The sequence below is a fragment of the Lates calcarifer genome, linkage group LG15 (assembly GCF_001640805.2).
Source record: "Lates calcarifer isolate ASB-BC8 linkage group LG15, TLL_Latcal_v3, whole genome shotgun sequence".
NCBI lineage: Eukaryota > Metazoa > Chordata > Actinopteri > Centropomidae > Lates > Lates calcarifer.
The window spans coordinates 2878478-2899799 of NC_066847.1; the positions used below are offsets into that span (position 1 = coordinate 2878478).

Sequence of the window (21322 nt, forward strand, 5' to 3'; positions counted from 1 at the left end):
AACTGTAGTGCCAAGAAATGTGTATTCTATAATTCAACCCCCTCACCTAATGGGGGTTTGTCATATATTTTGTCATTTTGTTTGGTGGACATTGTAAACATACTTTTCATTTACATAGTCCAGTAACTGCGTCTTGAACTGGGTTTTCAGAGGAGTTTTGAAACAAGGTACTGATTGCTACCTGATGACTCATGATTTTAGGCACTGCATCAACAAAACTGAAGTTGCCAAGACAGCATTTTCTTTGCAACCAACGCATTAGTTGAATGTGTTTATTACTGGAGTAACTTGGGGCTGCTAACAGATGCTGTAGCTCTGTGGTGATGTCGCACCTTGATCGTGTTATTAGCAGGCAGTAGACGTTGCATTCGGCAGTGGGTGAAGTGAGGACACAGAGAGTGCATGCATAAGTGAAATGAATTGTGATAATGACTATCAGTACTTTATTCTTTTGCTCCCTTTATCTGTTTTCTGTCTGTGGGTGTTGGCATTAACTGGCTTTTTATATGTAATTTACTGATCTGCCATCTGCCCACGCTGATTTTTATGGGCCAAACAGCCCACACTGGACTGAATGAAACCAAAAAGCAGATAATTGAGCCCATTGTTAGTGATCCTGTGTTTTGATTTAAGCTAAAATCAGGATGTAACATTGCATGTAATTTCATAAATGACAACCATTTGGCACTGCGCATATGAGGCGATTCATATAAATCAGTTCACAACCTTGATTTGTAAATTCCAATTTTCTAGGCTCCAAAAGTGGCAACAGACCTCGTTCCAGTTGTGGAAATGCTTTGGCTCCTGTGAAGTGGCAGGCAAAGAGTTAGTCCTGACAGAGAATGAAGTGAAGCAAAGTTTTAAGTTTTATTTTAGTTACTTGAACAAATGCTGAAGGAAGCAGTTCTTCAGCAGCTTCTTCTCCCAACAAGTGGCTTTACAGTGACCATGCAACACAGAAAAGATGTCAAAAAGATGTTGAGCAGTTAGTGTTTCCACCCCGTCCTTTTCTACAGTTTGTTACTGACTTGCACTCAGTTAGACAGAGGCACAGAAATTGCCCATGTACACACACACTCAACCCACTTGGATACACATGCACCCTTCAGCACATCAGTGAACATCCCATTTCCCGTTCTTATTGCCCAAGTTTCCGCTGGGAATTGTTCTCCAATTGTGATTTTTTTTTCTCCCCTCAGAGTAGCTCCTTTGGTTTTTGCGCGGTCGGGTAGCGATGTCTAAATGGGAGGCAAGGTCATGGAGTCTTTGTCAGGATGCTCCACAGAGAAGAAAACAAATGGTGGTGAAACAAAAAGCCAACATCACCCCTCGCAGCAAGGAAGGTAATTGCATCAGAAAGTGGTAATTTAAAACAGGGTCGCAGCCAGGCTGTGGTAGGCCCGCTCATATGTGTGTTTTAGTGTGTGTGTCTGTGTAGTATAATGTTTCAAAAACACAAGTCTCCAATGGTGAGCAGTTCAGTAAGCACTGTTTGTTGTAAATCATTCACAGAACAATGCGGCAGGGTCTTGGCGATCGTGGCTGAAGTATTGTTTACACTGAAATAATGGATGAACTTCACTCTCAGTTTTAACCACATTCGTCATAAACTGTCATCTGGCACAGCCTGAAACCTAAGAATTCTTACTAGTGGGTCGATGATGGTAATGCAATGCTTCATGGGTAATAATGGGCTCCAGTCGGTCTTCAGCTGCTGTGTTATTATTTCAGAGATTACCATCAGCAAAGTATTAGAATATATCTAAATCTATATTTAGCGTGTACTTATATGGTTCAATAGGTTTGTATTGTTGATAGTAAATAACATGACTGGAACTTTTCTGAATCCATCAAAACTAAATAAAAGTTATTTTTTCAAACAACAAAACCAAAACAAAGTATTATATCTGTCTGGGCTGATGTTGTTGGTTTTTGCTGTAGAGAGACCAAACATGGATGATGTGACATATCCAGATATTTCCTGTGCAGATACAAGGGAGTTTGAGGGAAAACATTTTCCAGTGATCATTTGTCTGTGAAAAAAACATCAACAATAAATGTCAGATTTTGATGTTAGTCCTTCATAATAAAAGTGCAAGATCTTCTTTCACAGTTACCTGTCAATGCTCAACAATAATATGGAGAGAAATATATTTGAGAAAAGGAAAAAAAACAATTTTACACTCAAAGCTGTCTTATTAGATGAGATTATAATGCAGCCATAAGGCAGTTTGTGTTTAAAGCAATAGACAACCCTTATTTTTCCCGGAAATGTGTATTTTTACTGCAGTTATTGGTATCATTATATCCTCCTCTACCCACAGCAACTGCAAATAAGTCCAGGCACTTTGTCTGCAAGAGGACAATAGCAGTTCTAGGAAATATTAAGAAACAAATGTTGGAGTAGAAGCTGAAAGAAAGGAGTCCACGAGGACGTAAATCACAGCACTTGATCACAGAACAATACACTGAATATCACAGAGGTAAGAGAGGCTGCAGTGGGAATAGTCCTTTAATCCTGACAGCCTGGCAGGTCATCTGGCAGACAATGAGTCCCAGTTGCACTCTTAAGCGTGATGAGCTGGTTAAACACCCCCTGCTGGATAAACCAGGACAGTGCTTTTGTCTGAAAGCTCTTGAAATGGTCTGAATCTGTCTGAGTCCTCTACAGACCCACTCCCCAGCACAGTGGCTGCTGGTGAGCGTGAGCAGCGTGAGCAGCGTGAGCTGGGACTGGATCCATAATCCTCTGTCTCCCAGAAGACACTTCTGGAGAGCAGATGATACAAAAATTTGAACTTGACTCATACTGTCCCTCAGCAGTGTGAGGTCTTTTTATCATTCATGACAGTGTGTATCAGCATCTGCTGGCAACTGACAGTTGGCAACACATCTTTGCAGCAATGTCACTCTTATTTAAGAAGTTAGATGTTTTAGGGCAAAGCATCTGAAGATAGAGAAAATAAGAGAGGGGGAATCATCTTGTTTCATTTGTTTCTTAACCATTGCCACCAGGACATAGTTCACTTTATGTGCATGGTGTGATTAAGTTTGCTCTGATTTTCATTTATTCTCTGGTCATTTTGCAGAAAAGCTAAATCTCTGTGTACACATTCTTTTGGGTATGGCACAGAAACTGAGATTAAAACTACAACTATAGGGATTTTTGTGGGATAATAGCTAATTCCAGTTATTGACATCGGCAATAGACATCAAAATTCTATGTAAAAATGGGGAGGATAGGCCCTTTGAAGCAGTTTGTACAAATTTCACAGTCTGAACGATGGTGACCTGCAATTGATCATCAATTCAATTGCCTCATAACAATCCATGCCGTCTGTCTATGAATAAGCCTGCTATTTTTGGATTATCTATATTTTTTGTATATTTAATGTCATTTTAAAGATAGTGATTGACTTCAAGTTGTCAAGCATGTTGGACATTTTGCCCTTGTAATGTGTGGATTTGTTAGCATGCCAGTGTAGATAAGATGCTGCTGTGTGTTTTGCCAGTGTGCTCGATGTATCGCTGTGTGGCTGCTTTTGGATGCTGCGAAGCCAGGTCTCTGCCAAGTGATTGGGCCTTAGCAGGAATCTCCACATAGGGGGTAAATGGATACCAGATTGTTGGTCTCATACGTTAAACTCATTAATGAGATGCCTGCCAAAGAGGCGACATGCTTTTCTGGGTACAGGCTGTGTATAAGACATGATGGTGAATGATAAATACTGTATGCTTAATGGACAATTTTTATGAGCCATTATTCTGTTTTGATTTCTCATTTTAAACCTGTAAGCTGTTTATCTCAAGAAAATTAGAATATTTTTTCCGCATCCACTGTAGATACTACTGTATCTAGCATTCCATAAAAATGCTAATGCAGGCTGTACATGTAAACTAAGCCCCATCATTCTGACTAAATCACACAGCACATGAGATGACAACATTTTAGTTACAAACGTTGTCCGTTGTACTGGGAGTTAATTGAGAAGAATATTATGTCTCTGCATCTAACAGAGGAATACTGTGTCATTAAGCCATTAACATAGCTTGGAACAAACTCTGAAAGCAGATTACAGTTAGCCTTTGCCAAAAGACAGAAAAAAAGAGCTGTCTGATTCAGTCCAGTTTCCTCTTTCTACACTACACACAAGGTTTTGGACATTGTGTTAATATGACAGCGTAGAGGTTGTTGGAAGGCATCTTAGCAGAGCTAAGCTAGCAGTTTCCCCTAGCTTCCAGTTATTTGTGCTAAACTAGACTGAACATGCCACAGAGCTACTGCAAACTGTGCACACTGAGATTAAATTGATATTGATCTTCTCCTGTAACTTGTGCTAAGCCAGAGAACAAGTTCATGTCCCAGTATGTTCTGAGTTTTACTTTAATAACATGCTACGTTAGGCAGTGTGCAGGTATGAAGCATTACAGGTGGGTAGATATTTCCTTGCAGTGAGCTTCCATCGTAATGAGTTTTGTTACAATGGGACACAAATAGTGCAGACACAGTAGGGATGAGAGCACTCAGCACTGTTTTCTCTGTGTGTAAAGCATGAGAGAGAGTGTGACTCATGTGTCCCACTGGCTCCTTCTCCATATCTTCACTTCAAGTACATAGCTGTAAGTGTTATTATTGAATCTGTGTATCTATTTTCTTTGTTTCTCTGGTCTCTGTCGCTCTCTGTCACTAGCTGTGATTGTGTCTCGATCACAGTGATGGAAGAAGTTTTCAGATCTTCACTATTAGTAAGAGTAGAAATACCACAATTAGAATAATAAATGATAAATAGTGCCCCTTTCATAGTGATACATGTGCATATATATATAATCGTGAAGCGTCGTAGATCAATTTGACAGTTTGAAAATTTTGTATTCAGAGCTCACACACAGGGCAAAAACTACTTATCCTGCCTTTTGTGTCTTTGAAACTGGGTAATAACAACATTACAACTTTCTTTTAAAGGTCTACAATTGAAGACCAGCAAAACAATAGTGTAGCTACAACTATTACACTCAGTAAGGCCTGCAAGACCAAGATGAGCTACCACTGGGAGCTCAATGTGTACAGCTTCATCAGTTCATTGAAGAGAGGGCTCTGCTGCAGGAGTAAGGTTTCCATCTTGTTAACAAAACCTCTCATTTACTGCAGCTACAAGTCTCCTCTATGCTTTGCTTGCCTGTGACCACCCAATCCTGCGTTACACAGTGGGGCCTGAGATGAGATTACCATAAACCTTTAGCCGTCCGCATTCATAGCACAAACAGAGAGGCCCCTGCAGTGAGGGGGGACACAGGCTGGATTTTCACAGTCCTATTGTCTTCCTGGATGCTGGCTGGTGAGATAAACCAAATATAGAAGGGGGAGGTGGGGCTGCCGTCAGTGTTGAGGGTGGTAGTGGTTTTGTGAGGATGCACGTTTTTCCTGTGCCATCGGTGCCAGATGCTTGTGGTGTGCCAAAGACAGCCACGTGCCGCCCCCCGTCCCCCCCCCTCCCCCCACTGTCCTTTGCCAGCTTGACACAACCATCTGCGCGTTCTCTTGGCAGCCTCTCCCTCCAGTCAATTTACATTCTCGCACGATTCTCATTCCTTCCCATTCGAGCCCTCAAGGGAATGTGTCAAGGTGTTGAAGTCCAAGAAGTCCCTTGAGGATGCCTGCGAATGAGCTCAGCAATTTGTAATTCCTAAACTCTACCCCGAGCACTCTGTATTCTATTAACATTTATTAAAGCATATCAAAGGCCTGAGAGGAAGCACTGAGAAAAGTACTTTGTTGATGCTGTGCACTGACAGGGCTGAGATTTATGGGAGGTATGCAGCTCTATCTACCTTCATCCTGAGTTTGACATCACCGCGGAGCCAAAGTTGGCCACTTTCTTTTTTTTCTTGAAGTGTGATTACATTTTGTGTGAGGACCACAGATTGACTCATTCCATTCTGGGCTGAGAGAAAATGTATCTGTGCAGAAATAGGCCTTTTGTTCATTTCATTTTTTCATCCCTGTAGAAATTGAGGTACAGTTAGACAATCTTGGCCACTGTAAGAGCGAAGTGCAACATAAGAGAACAATTCAGTGAGAAAAACAACAGATGGCGAGGCGTACGGAACAGGAGGGAAGACATGGCATATTGTTTTTGTGTAAGATGAAATCAGAGCTAATAAGGAAAATATAATGCAAGCTGAACCATGATCACATGGTATCTGAACTTTCTCATTGTGTTTCCCCTCCTGCCATGCCTCATTGTCTTTCACATCCCAATTAATGCTGTTTTAAATTGTTCAAGTGGTTTTTATTGCCAATCAGATAGCCGTTGTGCCCCGGAGGTCTCTGTTTAATATTTTATCCACAGCTGTGTGGATACAATCAGAAGAAATTCTCTGTGCCCCTCGCTTCATTTTAAGCTTTCATTTAAACCCTGCCGCTCAGAATAGAGGTATCAAAACCCAGTCTAAATAATGATGATGACATTTACATAACTAATTGATGCTATGGTACCATCCCAGCTCGTTCTTTCGAAAACGAGTGATGGAGAGCGCTAATCCATGCTGATGCAGGGATCAGAATCATACATATTTAGAACAGTGGTATTAGCCATGGGGGATATACAGTAACTGAATATTCTGAGGGGATGTGGTGGCAGTTGTTTCAGGCAGGTTATTTTATTGAGGAAGTGAGAGTGTGCATGCTTCCTGTGTAGCGGAAGTACCTGTAACATTTTCATTTGTGATGTTTGTGACTTGCTTATTCACCTGCCACAAGGAAACTAAATGATTCTGCAATCAGCTGAATTACAGTTTATGTTGCTTTACAGGCTATTTATGCAGGAAATTACCTTACCGTTTTGTTTGTGATGCATCTTTCCTCACCACTCCTCGTCATGCCCTCAACACCAGGCCACTGAATTTGAACCTAAATAACTTGGTCAGTGTGTTAGATAATCAGTCAGCCATGGCTCCTCTAACTGGGTGTGATCTGTTGCTTCCTCTTGAAACTCACTTGCTACGATGAGCACAAAACAAAAACAATGAGATTTAACAGTAGAGTAGCAGCAGAAACTCCAATAGGAGTAGAAAAGTAGTAGTTTGAAGAAAAGCTCAGCCTTAATTGTGGTCTGCGGTGAAAGAAAAGTTGGGAACCTCTGCTCTAAACAGTCGGTGACTGTAAAGTTGTGGAAGGAAGAGACTGTTCTTCCTGTGTATTCTTTGAAAGCTCTGTACTCTACCTGGCGCTTTCCACTTAGGTGAGGCTGAGATGGTACAGCCAGTTGTTGGTCTGGTAGGAGAATAGGTAGCAGCTTGCTGTGAGGCTGCAGGGCATGCTAACTTCAGTAGAGGAAAAGAAGCGATAGAACTAGAAGTGAAACGTTGGTGTTGCTTTCCACCACTGGAGACAGCTCTTGGCGAGTAAAGGAATGAAGTCTGATGCTGAAATCACAATGGTTCCTCTAGATTTCTAACTTTGGCTATGCAGCGATAGAAAGACTTACACAGAGCACGTTTAATGGTGCCAAGGTCAGAAATTTGAAATTTTGCACATAATTCTTACAAAAATACTAAGTGAACACACACTCTGATGTGACTGAGTGAGGAGCTGCAACACTCACACACATACACACACACCTGGGAAATATGTGGAGCCATAAGGATGTGAGCCGTTTGTGGTGACTCTTTGTTGTGGAGTGATACCTTTCCCATTGAAAACAAGTCAAAACATGATGTTCACACTAATCACATGTACAAACGGCCACTCTCCTCTCTGTCCAGGTGGAGACGATCCGTGATGCCTACATGGTGGTGGCAGGCGTGCCCAACAAGACCACCTTTCACACGCACTACATCTGTGACATGGCTCTGGACATGCTGAGCTCCATCGACCACCTTAAAGACCCCTCCACCGGGGATAACATCCAGATCAGAGTCGGTGAGTAGTATTGTTTTTAAAGAAACTGACAAACCATGTATTCCATCAACTACAAGATGCAGTTGAAGGTTTCAGAAAAACTAAGAAAATGAACTCTGAGTTTTTCCTGAAAAACTTTTTTGGCCGTTTAAGGAAAATCTAATGAAACAGAAAATCTGCTGTGTGAAACCCTGGGGAGCTGTATCAAGGTTTTACATTTGCTCTCATGGCTAGATGACAGAAACAAAGAGTCGAGTGTTTTGATGTTGAATATATCTGATTGGCTCCATCTGCAGCATCTAAAAGAGCTGCAGTGGCTGTTTACAGTGCGAGTGAAGGCCAGTTGGAGGATGGAGGATTCATCATGTTCGTTAGGTCTTAATGAAACACAAAGTGAGTTTTGATGAGAAAGGTTGAATGTAAACAAAACATGTTAATGAAAACTCCACAGGGCACCCTCTAAGCAAGGCACTTCAATCCCAACTCCTCTGATTCAGTTGTTCATCGGCCAGCAACATAAATTTGTAGTTATACCAGCTCCCAGGTGTACATAACATAGTGACTGTGAAGCAGGGAAGAAAAAAGCATGTGTGTGTGCTCTGCAAAGCATTCTCTGACAGAAAATAAACATGGGAACTTCTTAGTTCTCTACCTGGATGACAGCACCCTGAAAAGCCACTGTTACCTAGAGTTATTGAACCATTTTCTGAGACCCACAGAGGTTGTTGTTGATGCTTTTGGCACTTAATTAGAGAAGTTGATGTTGCCTCTGAAATTTGGTGATAAAAAGTTGATTGCTTTTATTCGCATAAAGCTTTCTCACAGGCCTGTGTATACTGCAATAATTTACTTCTTCCCATTCACTGGTGTGTCATCCAGCTCAGCAGGCACAGTGTAGTTTTATGTCTTCAAAGTTATCTTATATCACATCTCAGAGTGTTCAGAATGGCAGGGCGCAGTGTTCTCTTTCTCTCTACCCGAATCTATTTATGAATATACAGTGTACCATCATGTCCTTACACACATCCACGCCTCCTCTCTCTTACTTTATCCAACCTCATCCAGGATTCCTCCTACCCAGGGTGACCTGGACGTTTCTCACCGTTTAGACTTGTAACAGTATTGATTCACATGTAAACAGGATGTGGCTCCCATTTTCCCATGGTGCAGCTTCACCTTAACTCATACATCAATACGCCAATGTTCTCCTCCCAGACTTCTCCAGTACACACTCACAAATTGATATCCAGCATGGGTTAAATGCTCCCTATTAAAATAAATGCACACATGAATGTACAGTACATGTGCACAAACCCAAGCATAAGGGGTCTGCACGTCTCCTATTCACCTGCTCTGTAGCTAAATAGAGTTTCACTGTGGAGAAAAACTCATGCTTTAACAACACCATTATGTGAAATCAAAGACCCATTGTTACAGAGTGCAAAGTAAGATAGAAGAAGAAATTAAATTCATTAGACAGCTAGTTATGTGTAATACAAAGCAGTGCACATCTCTTCACTGCACACCCACAAATTGTGATGTAGATTCACTTATTGTTCTTCAAATAAATATACATGGTATCAGAATAAAAGATGCTGTAATCACAGGATATAGTAGTGATAACTCGAGTCGTAGAAAACTCCTGTATCACCTGCAGGTGCGTTCTTTCCTCTGATTCTAATTATTTTCTGAATACATATAAAAACTGACTGACCTGTGAACATATCCTTTAACCTGTTAAAGTAGTGTATTACTTCGTAACACAACAGTAATGTGATTACTTTTTTCAGTGGCAAGTCATGTAGGGGATTACAATTTGAAATCCAGTAATTACATTCCAGTTAACAGTAACGCTCTGTCACTTTGACATTTGGTTGTTGGCTTGTTTGCTGTCTTACTGTGAGTGTGACGGAGGGTTGATATCAGTTTGGTGATCTGTGTTCAGACTGGTTGGTGGTATTGTTGAGGTGCAGGGTGAGCAGCGGCCTCCACCTAAACAGGAGCAATGTGACTCCGGGTAATTGTTGGTGTGTGTTCTTAGCTAATGTGCCAAACGTTAGTATACGTACATCCAGGAGTCGCTTTTGTCTTAGAGTTGGAGGGTATGTAACTGTGTTTAGAGGTCAGGGCTGATAGAGAGTTATGTGCGTTCACTGAGGCTAAGCTAACAGCTGGATGGTCAGTAACTGCAGTTTCTTGTTTTCTGTTTCTCCAAAATGCGAACTTGTGGTTGTGGAGAAGGAACCTGTGACTTTTGCTGCTCAGTAATCAGTATCATATTGTAATTTCTTTTTGAGTGAGTGATGTGTCATGAGTAAGTAAAAGCAGTTTGCAAGTAACTTGCCCAATCCTGCCTGTAATAATGACAAATACAGATGTACATGTATCTGCCCATCTGCAAACACTTCACCACACTGTTCAGTAGCAAGCAACTGCTTTTGTCTTAATGTCTCTTCTCCTACCTTTGATGATGATGATGAAACCTCTCACTCGCCTTGCACGGCACATGTTTTCACATTTAAGACATCATGTTTTATTACACAAAGTTTCACAAGACTGTGATGTCTTTCTATTCTGCACTTAGGCTGTAGCTGTTCCAGATAGAGTACTGCCTCTTAAACTGTAAGTCATTCACTGCATGTACGACTGCAGCCAAACAGCTTCATCTGACTACTCAGAGAACACTCGTACTGCTGTGGTGGATTGCTTGGCAATTCCTGATGCTTGTCATCAATTTCAGTTTGGAGCGTTTTAATGGCCCAGTCTTATTTTCTCACTGAAAAGGTGGATTATATGCATTATTCACATTCTAATATTGTGGTGCTATTATAAACCCTCCCTTCCTTTGCCACCACACACACACGTCCACATACACCCCCACACATGCACAGCCACACACACATTTTCTCGCCTTGCAGTGATGAAATATGCGCATACTGTTTACAGCCTCATAAATTGAGGATGCAGACTCAGACATAAAAGATTACATAAAGAAATTCCTTGTGGTTATTTTTCTCGCTTCATTCGCCTCATGTGGGCCTCATGAACTGCAGAATTTCTCCTCTCCAAGCCTCTTGAAGTCCCCCAGTGTGACTGCATGAACCTCCGAGTCGCCTGCCACACCACAAGCAGAACCTATTACAAGCAGGAAAGCAGTGTGAGGAGCCGGGGGCTGGGAAGCATGTTTTCCCTGTCTGTGTGCTGTGTAATGTGAAGTGCTGTACAGTAGCCCTGTAACTGGAGGCCTTGGAAGCCCCCCCAATGCTAGAGGAAGACTTGAGTAGCTGACCACAATCTATTATTAAGTCCTGGATCAAGGCTAAGGAAAGATGGGAGCATCTGCAGGACTGTTGGGGTCGATGGGTTTCACCTCAGCAGCTTGGAAGCATTGAGGCTATAAAAGCAGCGCAGAGGGACCTCGTTCATTTTATATTCTCAGCATATGTGTTGTTGAATTGTAGTTGTTTAGAGGATGTATGTGTGTGGTAGACTTAAACCAAAGTAGAGCTGAAAATCTCTCTTTTCATGTAAGTGCATGTGAAGAAAAACAGGCTCTACTGAATTACATTGTTTTTCTTGTGCTTAACGCCTACTTTCACATAAGAATAAGACCACATACCACTGCCATAGCTCTGTAACCTGTACAATGTTAAGATGTTTCATAAATTCAACAACTAAACAAGAGTCACAGCAGCTCAGCTCCAAATGTGAGTACTGACTGAGAGTGCAGCAAAAAAAGAGAATAAAATAGTCTACATAGGGAGCCTCCAGCAACAAACTGAGCTTCTCCTGATTTGCATTCAGTCTGAATGCCAGATTTTTTAGTGCTATCCACACTTGCGGCACAAAGAAACTACAGGATATTATTCCAATATGAGACCTTACCATGGAAATGAAGTGTTAGGATAGAGGATGAAATATATGAAAATGTGTGGAGTTGATCGTATGAGTTCTGCATGAAAAGACTGAGCAGTTTTACTGATTACTGAACACAGAGCTGCTGTCATAAACAAAAATAAGATAACTGCAGTTTTGGTGGCTTTTTTGTTCATGTACAAATTCAGTTTATATCTTGAGTGGTTTCTTTGTCTGCCTGAATCTGCCAAGTGGCAAAAACAATGACATCAGTGACAAATAGACAGCAGAAAGACTGTATGCAGCTCCCAGCATTCTGCACGAACATCTGGCTAACACCTGTTAACTGCCTCGCTGCATCTCTTTACTGTAATAATCCACAGAGAAAAGTCTTCATCTCAGGTTACAAGAAGTCAAAAGCAACTTTAGGAAGAGGTAAACAACAGTGCCCTGTGTGGTGACTTTCCAGGGGAGATGAATCCCCATTCTGAACTTTTATTGCAGTGTTTAACATTCTTGCCCTCTCTCAGGTAAAATATCCATTTTTGGAACGAAACAGAGAAATAGTTGCACTATTTCAGATTATTTCTGCTAGGACTGCTGCCAATACTCCATTATAGAACATATGGCTTGTTTATGGGCATATTTTCCCAGTTAAATATTAGTTTTGGCTCCTTTTACTGCCAGGCTTAATGTCTCTATATCAGCTGCATAGTTGATAAGGCAGGGGTGCAGAGATAGAACATTCAGCTGTAACCTTTATACCTCCCTTGTTGACATAACTGGATCGATAAGTTAATACGAAATACTGGAAATATAAGGGCAAGAAGTCACACTCCACCTGTTGGTGACCTTTTAAAAGAAATGCACGAATGCTGCCTCAGAAAAACCCTCGAGCTATCTCACAATGCCCGGCAGGATAACCGAGGCTTTGCTGGAGTACTCCAGACAGAGCTGCACAAAGTGAGAAACAAAAAGAATCAGGTTGAAGTAGGACAACAAAGTGTTGCATCACAGTGCTTGTGGCTTCTTAAAACACCCCCTTTGCTAAATGGACTTGTTTGTCTGCCAGGGGGTCCTGTCAGAGGCTCTGATGTCATTAATATTTGATGGAGCTCGATGGAGGTAACCTTTAAGGCATCCCACTGCTGTACACTCCCAGGTGACCTTTTCCTTTTAGCTGAACTCCTTCCTTCAGTAACCAACTTGTCCTGATGCTGGCTGGACAAGGTGTGCACAGTAAGAATCACATGTTTTCTTTATTTCCACCTAAATATTTGCAGAGGTTGTCCAGAATGAGCTGCTATCTTCTACTTGTTATAGCAACACAGAGGAACTTTTTGTTTGCTTCATTTTCTATAACAGTGCTGGCAAATACATTAAAGCAGATTATATGTAATTAAATCAAACCTCTGTTACATTCACAAGCTACAGAAATAGCAACATCTGCTGTTCTGCAGTTTGTTTACAGTTCATTTTATAAAATTACAACGACCATACAGATGGAGGTTTTCCATTCCATATTTCACATTATTGCCATCCATTTTATATTTGATTGATAGCTATAAATAGCTTCTCTTCTATTTATTTATTTATTTTGTTAGTTGTGCACTATCATGAGCAAAACAAAAAATGAATGAATTAATTTTCCAAGTAACACCACAGGATTCTATGTTGATTATTTATCTTCCACGCAGCTGATTTATTTCATTACACTGTGAAAAAGATTAACAAGATGCGAGATACTTCTCCATCACAATAAAGATTTCATAACTTTTCCCTCTTGTTGTAGCTACATGGCTGTTTTAAATCTGCTCCTAGGGATGTGCTCAAGGGTGTTCCAACCCATGAGATTCGAGAACAGGAATGTTCTAGAAACAAGCAGCAGCAGTATCATGTGATGGTGTTGTAACTTACAATGAATAAATAAAGGCGAGAGATGATTCACTGTGATGGATTACCTCAAGTTTAAAAAATCTCTGCAAGTCCATGTTTTTACAGTAAAGAAATGAATCATAAAATAATATCAAACTAAAAGTTTTGAAAACAGGAACCCCAGCAGCTCCATAGTTAAGGAAAAATCTTGATACTTAACTGACCTTTCTGTGGCCATATGGATTTTTTCCCCCTCTTCTTCCACTGGTTGTTTACAAAATGGACTTTATGCCACTAAACTATTTGAGGGGAGGTGATGATAGCCATACTTAATGCCAATACAAAACACAGACAGTAGGAACTCCTGGTGTTGGTATTTCAAGCGCTGACTCCGTTTACATTGATATGTATTAGACTGGTGCCTTATTTCACTCCATTTGTTGTCTTTGACAGCAAAATGTGTTTTATTATACACATATTTTCAGACTGTGAATGGTTTGTTTTGAAATATACAATATTTGAGATCTTTTTTTGAGTACTGCTGTGTTACCAGCGTTCCCTAAAGTTTTGTTTTTTTCATCTAGAAGTCCCACTTCAACAACATAGCACTCTCTGCTTCAGCAGAGTCCCTGTTTGATTTCCCGAGAGATGCTCAGCGCCTTACCAACCGATGTGAACACGATTACTTTGAGATTAATGTCAAGAAAACAAAGACGTGATCACAGCACTCAGCTGAGATGTTACCAGACTTGTACTTGCACCGTTCGAAAGACCACTTGTATTAAAATGCTGGTCTTGAGTATGATGGTGTACGTAAGTTTGATATTCAGTGTGTGCAGCAAGCAAATTTAACACACAAGCTTAATGCCATCAAAAACATATAAAGCTCAATGAATCAATATTTTTAGATTAACAATGGATCAAATGAGAGAGAAAGACAACACTGATATTTACTGAGCACTTTGACAGCAGTTTCATTTCAGCTGCACTTAAACTCAGAAGAACTTAGAAGTCCTTAAAAAATGAAATGCAGATCTCTGCAGCTGTGCACCACTCCAGGAAAACTTTTTCTTTTTATCACCTGTGACATCACCTGTTGATTCCTCCTGAAGTGCCCTTGTCAGGCTTTTGGGGACTGAGATGGCACACAAGGATCTTGATATTCGTTTCTTGTGATGAAAGAACTGATTATGCGTTTCATTGTAAAAGGAGAGAAACCAGGGTGCTGAGACTGTTCACACCTGAGTGTAGAAGTCATCTTGCGTGATGTGTGTCATTAAGGTAGTAAGACAGACACAATAGAATGACACAAACCTACCCAGAAATCTTTATTATGTAGAACTGCTTAAACTTATGATAATGACAAAAACACAGGGGTTGAATATATTTGCATGTCAATTATTTCTTCAGAAGTAATAATATTCATTTATTTGCTCGCTCCCCAAGAGCACTCTTGTTGTATTACTTTTCTATTACACAGCCTGAAGAGATAATTGCCTCATTTTTACCTTCAGAATTCAAAAATTAGGATGACTCGGGTAGTTTACTTGTGTTCCTCTGGCTGAATGATCAGAGTAACTAAACAGTACAACGTGCAGGAATTGTACATTTGTAGATAGTCTTTTTATCCTCAGTGCTTTGGTGGTTTTCTTGGTTCTTTTAAATCCAAATTGGGGTCTTTTTTATACCATGTGCTCACAATACATATGAAAAGAAAATCTTGCAGAGGAGAGAAACAGAGTTGAGTCAAGATTTTGGAAAAAATTCAAAACATCAATCTGATATTTATTAGAACTGGCAATGAACAAAATTATTATTTTTTAATGAAAAATGTTCCAGTTAAATATGTACCAGGTCTGCACTGTCACAGACTTCTGAGAAATAGCCACAGCATCACAGTCCAACACTGACAAAAGTTCTCACCTTTGCTCTCCTGCTCTACTCTGTTTTACCAAACTTACCATGTTGCAAACTCACTCATTAATCTGTGATAGTATCTTGCTGTGCAGGTGGTGACTGACACATGTTTCCCCCTCAGGGCTTACTGTAGCTGTAAGCGCTGTGTGAGGTGGTGGTGGTCAACTCGGCTCTCATACTCACTGTTCTGGACACTGAGGATTTTATTAGATTTTTGTTTATTTATTGGGGAAACACAAGTTGAATTAACCCAGTTATCACAGTAAGTAAACATTCCATGGTAATCAGCTTAATGTAGCCTACATTTCAGTATTTTAGATGGATAATGAAGTGTTTTGTTTATTTCTCAGTACCAGCACATTCTGTTAGCGAGCTCTGACTCATGTGGCCTTCAAGCTAAAATAAAAGATTTGAACTGAAATTACAAAAAGGTTCCAATACTTTAAACAACATGGCATAGCATACAAATGCAACACTTAGGGCCACAAATCTTGCAAGAATTATTAATTTGAGGCTACAAATTGCTCGTTAGTCATAGGAAATCCATGTCTACAAATCAAAATACCCTCTAGGCTCTGTACAGGCCATCCATGGACAAAGGATGTAAAGAAGTAGAAGTTTAAGTTCTTACCTGCCAGCTTTCTGACTGAAGTAGAGCACATATCCCACACAGATTCTCATTTTTGCCTCTGCTTGCGGCTTGTTTAAATAAGAAGCAAGCCTGTTTTGGCAGACACCAGTAGCACCTACATTTTATAAAAAGTTCCAGCACTAATTTAGTAAAATTTGTAAAATGCTTAGTAGGAAAGAATCATATCTTGCCAGTAGACCATACTGGTGAGTACTGGACCAATTCAAACATGTATTGCATATTGTATTACATTTTATACTATGGTACCTGTTGCTAGAAAATGTAATATGGCCCTGAACATCCATCAAATTCCACATATCCAGCATTAAAATCACCAAGCACATTTCAGATTGTACATCTGAAAAAAAGATTCTGCTCTGTTTTCGTGTCAGGTGTCACCTTGTTTTCAAGTTTTGAAACTGTCTTCCTACAAGAATATCAGTCTTCCTAAACAGGTCAATGGATGTTGCTCTTTACGCTGTGTGAGATTCAGAAGACGAATGGGTATAAAATAGCTCCGGGAGCTGCTGGATAATGATTTTATTTCATCCTCAGTGCAGTGTCCAGCAATACTCTGGCAGATTGTTTGGGGAGCAGATGTGTTTGTGCCATTGATCTTGGCCATCTGATAAGGAAGCCCAGCGACAGGCTGTTAACCTCGAGTGGTGGGAGCATTAATCCATTTCAAAACATCCCGCTGCTTTTCGCTTTGCTCTGCTCGATTTCTCCTAGGCCGGCACACAGAGGAGGGACAGTACTAAACTACTACTGTCGGTCTCATAACTCCTTTTTATTTTTCTTCGAATGCGACGTGATAGTGGTTTTATGAAACACAATCAAAACTCCTGATGAACTTTGAAACATGCTTTGTTATCAGTCACAGAAAAGGAAAAGGGCTGTTTCTCTACAATCTAGAAAATTAGATTTGTTACAGACTGGTTTTCATCCGGCTGCAGCTTTACACTGCTAGCAGATTTAATAGAGAGAATTATTTAGCCCCACAGCGGTTTACAGGCTTTTTGAGTTAACAGGTCATCCTGTTCCAAATGTTTACTACTGTAATGAGAAACGGTAGCTCTGAAAACCATCTAGCTTGGGGCGTGCCTGAAGAAATATACAGGATTTGGCACTAATAGATTTGTTATACGAAGTTGCATTGAGGGAATTTTATCATTAATGGGTGCGTTTTAAAAAGAGCTGAAGGTTAATGGAAAGTGCCTGAAGGCAAAACACCGGATTGCTTAACACCGAGGGATGGTTACTAATGAATTCTGTGACTGATAGCTGCTTTGAGATTATTCTGTGTCATTATAGGTATGTGCCACGTTCCAGCACACAGAAATCTGATGTAACTATTTCTAATTAAACTAAAGTCAATGGAAAGTCAACGGGATGACTGTCCAGATGAGGACTGTGGGAGTTGAAGGCTGATTGAAAGCTTCAACAGATGAATGAGCGACAATGTGTTTAAATACAAGTATATTAAAGTTTTTTTGTTTTGTGTAACTGAGTCATCTAGCCAACTTAGGCAAACTTATTCTTGCCATATCAAGTTCAAACATGTAAAGGCTTCTCAAGGCCTAGGGTATTGAAACCAAAGCAAAAAAATCTGACTCTTCAGCAGCTGTTAATAGATGCTGTCTTGTTTGTATTTATCACATGTTCATCTATTTTTCTTGTAACTCTCCTAGTATGGTCCCACGAATGGCAATAATTGTTGTTTGGTCATGGTCCATGGAGAATGAGTCCCACTGACTTGCTTTTTCTTCTGGAGCCACCATGAGGTTGACTTTTGTGGTTTTGGGTGAAATATCTCACCAACTATTGTATGGCTTGCCATGAAATTTGGTACAACCATTTATTCCCACCTCAGGATGAATTGTAATAACTTTGGTGAAACCCCTGACTTTCATCTAGCACCATCACCAGATCAATATTTCAGTTTGTCTAATACTTTGGTCTATGATCTGCAAAACTAAACTAAACTAAGATAGCAAATGTGGAAACATTCAACATTATCTCTCCCAATCTTCTGCATGTGAGCATTGTCATTGTGAACATGTTACAGAGGCATGCTAACATTAGCATTTAGCTCAAAGCACTGATGTGTCTTAGTGCAGACTCACAGAGCTGCGAGTCTGGCTTATAGCAAACCTAAACCCCTTGTCGTTTTGGTCTTAATAATAATAATAATAATATATAATAATAATATATATATATATATATATATATATATATACTGGATTTAGCAAAAAGTCGTACTGTTGTAAAGAAGTGGAAAAAAATAGGCTCTTCTGCATATCCAAGAAGCTATGCGCAGGATTTTCATTTTTAATACATACATTATTTTGTGTGTGAATTTATTGATGTGGTCCTGTATGTTTTGTTTGTTTAAACAAGGCCACATCAGAGAATTTGGGAACCAGTGAAGCATAAATAGTGCTTCAGATCTGGCTTCTTTGAAGGCAGTGTAGGTTGTATGAAGACTGCTAGTGACTCATTTTCTCTGTTGTTTGCATGTTGCAGCTTTGACAGCCGTGCAGTAATTATCTTACTCTGCATATGTACACCCTGCCTTATCCTGTCAGTTCAACGGCCTCTCTAGGTTTCAGTGAGCCAGCATCAGTAAGTAGGTTTACCTGTAAACATTCAGAGTCTCATGAGAAAAACAGCTGATGAAGCACTCCTTATGTCCTCAAGGCTTGGCAGAACATCAAACATGTTTTCACCAGACACCTTGTTTGCTCAGACGCTCAGTGCTGAATTGGAAGCCGGACATTCAAGCTGTTGTCTGAGGAGAATATAAGGCTTACTGTACGATTCCCTGTGTGGGAAATCTTCTCTCAGTGGTATGCATGTTTGAGTGAAGTCTCGTTTACCTTCCACTGACACCTATTTTCTGTGTGCTGTAGGCAAGCCAGCCTGTTTGGCCATAATGATTGGGGTGTCTGAGCATAATGCAGTTTGACTCGTTGCTAATGATGCCCTGACACTTGCTTAGCGGAGCTCTACATTTGGATAGCTGACATCTAATTGGAAGTGACAGGACAGCACCTGTAGCTCACTCAGCACAGTGTTTACCAGGAAAATGTTAGGGGTGACTGTGAGGGGAGAAGGACTGAAATGATCTGCTGTGGGTTTTGGTTACACTTCTTTAATAGTTTTTTCCTTCGCATTCACTGTTAAGTCCAGTCAGTCACACTCAAGAGCTGCATCGTACAGCCATCACTGTCCAAAACCAGGCAGCCTGAGGGAAACAATAAAAGAATAGTTAACGTTTTTGTGCAGTGTTACTCACTAGTCATGCATGGGCAGCTAGCTTCGGCTCAGAGCCTGGGAACTAAAGATCTCCCCAAAAACAGGAGAGATCAGCAGCAAATGGATACAGGCTGGGGTTAGGTTTTGGCCACGCACTGTAAAGCAGATGACGTTAATCTAACAGCCACAGACCTAGCGATGCAATTGACCCGTGTACAATCAAAGAAGATGGTAGATGCACTGTTTAATCTCTGCAAAAGAATTAAAGATTATATCCAATGAAAACTGCTAAATTAACTTGACATCTGTCACTGCGATGCCAAAACAGAAAACAGACAGAGGGCACAAGGGCTCGCTGAATGGTAAAATAGATATGACAATTAAGAGGCATACGCTACAGGCTTCATAGTCACCACATTTTGACCTGACACCTATAGGAGATTTTAGAGCAACCACTGAAACACCAAATAATGGAATATTTGTTGAAAGATGATGCCCATCCCTCTAGAACCGGTCCAGAGCCAAGGAAGACTGGGAAGCTGTTCTGTAGTAACACATTACTAAGACACTGCTACTCTTTTCTTGAGGCCATCACCCATCTCTATATTCTAGGCAACAGGTGAAGTCAGTGATGGTGTGGAGGTATGATAAGTCATGGCATGGCAGTATCCCCCAGCTGTTGACAGGATAGAACACCCAGTGTAGTAAAAGGTTATTAGACAAGTCAAAAATATACAATATTTTGTCTGTTTCAGGGCTCCATGTTTTGTAAGTTTCACATGGAAGCAGTCAGTTAATTTAGACATTTGTATGTGTGCTCAGGTTCAGTGAAAGGTTGTCAATCAACCAAACCAACCTGGCGTGACATTGTTTTATTACTGTTGCTGACACAAGTTGGCCTCTGAACTGCTGATTAGGCAGGTAAACACCAGACACCTTTAAATATAATTTTAGTACTGTTTCAGTCTCTCTGCTTTTCAGATCTGCAAGACCAACACAACAGACTAACACTGAGATCAATGTCCAGTAATCTGTATTTATCAGCTTGTAACTATTATGACCTCCTGTTCACTTATAGAACCTATTGTAATTTTTTCTATCTCCACACAGCCAATGTTAGCATTAAGAGCTGTTTAGTGCCAGTCTGGTAGTCAGTTCAGTATCAAACTTCATTCCTTTACTTGCCTGGAGCTGTTTCTGGTGGTGGAAAGCAACAGCAATGTTTTGCTTCTAGTTCTATCACTTCTACTGAAGTTAGCGTGCCCTGCAGCCTCACAGCAAGCTGCTACCTATTCTCTTACTATGCGTATCCTAAACAGCTAGCCCCAGCCCAGCTTGCCCATGTCGTCACTTTCCGATAGCGACTCACTGTAGCTTTCAGACTTCCCTGAAGAAGTAGTGCTGCTCAGAGGGCGTATTCTAACTCTTTTGTCTTGTAAACTCAGTGGCTGAATCTCTTGGCAAGAAACCATCACCACAACCACCAAGACACCATGTTCAGCGGCAGAGAAAACTTACAAAAAGCTCCTTTAAAGTGGTTCATTTAAAGTGTGTCTGGTTTCGGCCCTCACTAAAGTTAGGTGGACAGTTTTTCCCTGATCAATAACAGCAGAGCAGCAGCTGAAGGTTGTTTCGGCACATTTGTCCATCAGTGCAGCACCTTTAAACTTTTCTATTTCTGGAGACCTCCATCTCTGTTGCAGCCAGCTCCATAAAATGAATTCCATTTTTTCTCACTCTCTTTATCACCACTGCCCAGGCATCTCAAGGAGTTAAGAAGGAAAAGAAAAGACTCCATATTTTTTCTCATCCTCATTAGGCGCTAGCAAAGAGACCCCCTTTTTTCATGCGGCCATCCCGCCTGCCTTTGTCTCTTAAATCTGTCT

General features: G+C 40.6%; 1 long non-coding RNA gene across 1 annotated transcript in view; it reads left to right on the forward strand.

Annotated features, from left to right (window-relative positions):
• LOC127143337 (uncharacterized) overlaps window positions 1-21322 on the forward strand; it is a 40758-nt gene that overhangs the window by 235 nt on the left and 19201 nt on the right. Inside the window, exon 2 of the long non-coding RNA XR_007814663.1 lies at window positions 7765-7921. This is a non-coding gene — a long non-coding RNA (uncharacterized LOC127143337). The remainder of the gene's footprint in view (window positions 1-7764; window positions 7922-21322) is intronic.